This window comes from Lottia gigantea (assembly GCF_000327385.1).
Source record: "Lottia gigantea unplaced genomic scaffold LOTGIsca_230, whole genome shotgun sequence".
NCBI classification, from domain to species: Eukaryota; Metazoa; Mollusca; class Gastropoda; family Lottiidae; genus Lottia; species Lottia gigantea.
Window position 1 is genome coordinate 157,971 of NW_008708646.1, and position 1,907 is coordinate 159,877.

Genomic DNA, 1,907 nt, shown 5'->3' on the forward strand with positions numbered 1-1,907 from the left:
ATTTGAGTTTAGTTTTACCATATTTGTGTCTTTTTATCTTCGTGTATGTATATCTTATGACCTATTCTATGTAGAACCTTGATATTTGGAATACAACTAAACACTTTGAATATGAATTCACCTATGACAAAAAATTGGGGTGGGCGTGGCACATCCGGGTTGAATTACTAATTGTTTACATTTTGCCGCTGGGGCATAACTCGCATAGGATGCGTTTGTTCAAAAAGGGACTTTGCACACAATTACCTCATCCTTTTGGCCAGTTTGTGTTAACAGCTCAGTTGTTTCAGCTTTATAGTTCCAAAAAAGGAACGGGTTTTAACATTTGGATATTTTCATTTTTCGATTTTGACCTTTATTGACATTTGTTGACCTATATCTTTTGACCTGAATAATGTAGAAGCTTGAAATTTAAAACACAACGTAACATTTGGAATATCAATTACCCTATGCAAAAAAATTAGGTGGGCGGGGCACATCCGGGTAATATTACTCATTATTGATATTTTTGGCCAGGAGCATAACTCGCAAAGTATACGTTTGTTCAAAATGGAACTTTGCATACAATTATCTCATGAATTGAGCCACTTTGTCTTAGAAGTTCGGTTGTTTCCGCTTCTTAGTTCAAAAAAAGGAACAGGTTTTGGAAATTCAAAATTTTTAATTTTTGACCTTGACCTTTGATGACCTTGACCTTTATTGGGTCAAAGGTCATTGACGTTGTCTAATAGTTTATGCTTTCATATTTGACCTTTGACGTCTACTTTCGCTTTTATAGCTGTCCAAAAACATCCAAATTCGCAACTTTGGACTGCTCTAGCACGTGACCTAATTAACCTAGAGAGTAAATTTTTTCGGTTTCCTAATGTGCTTCTCGTGTACTTTACATAGATATATAACAATCGTTCTTTTAAAGCAAAATTGAAATTCGTGATTTTTTCAAATTTGATTTTTTTTTTTTTTTTTTTTTTTTACAATATTTGCGACTTTTTGAGCTTGGTATATGTATATCTTATGATCTATTTGATGTAGAACCTTGATATTTGGAATATAACTAGATACTTTGAATATGAATTCACCTATGACTAAAAAACTTATGTGGGCGTGGCACATCCGGGTTAAATTACTAATTGTTTACATTTTTGGGAAGGGGCATAACTTGCATAGAATACACTTGTTCAAAAAGGAACTTTGCACACAATTACCTCATCCTTTTGGCCAGTTTGTGTTAACAGCTCAGTTGTTTCAGCTTTATACTTTCAAAAAAGGAACGGGTTTTAACATTTGGATATTTTCATTTTTCGATTTTGACCTTTTTTGACTTTTGTTGACCTATATCTTTTGACCTCTATTATGTAGGAACTTGACATTTGGAACATAACGTAACATTTTGAATATTGATTAACTTATTCAAAAAAAATTGAGTTGGGCGTGGCATTTCCGGGTTAAATTACTCATTATTGACATTTTTGGCCAGGGGCATAACTCGCAAAGTATACATTTGTTCAAAATGGAGCTTTGCATACAATTATCTCATATATTGAGCCACTTTGTCTTAGAATTTTGGTTGTTTCCGCTTCATAGTTCAAAAAAAGGAACAGGTTTTGGAAATTCAATATTTTCAATTTTTGACCTTGACCTTTGTTGACCTTGACCTTTGTAGGATCAAACGTCATTGGCATTGGCTATCTATTTATACTTTTATATTTGCTGTCCTATGTCAACTTCCGGTTTTATAGTCGTGTGCAATTAGAAATTTTGATGACATATATCTCTTGATTTTGACCTTTTTAGACCTTCTCCTTTACAAGATCAAAGGTCATTGACCTTGGCTATCTGCTGATACTTTCATTTGTGAGGTCTGACGTCTACTTCCGGTATTAGAATCTTCTAAAAAATGAAAATTC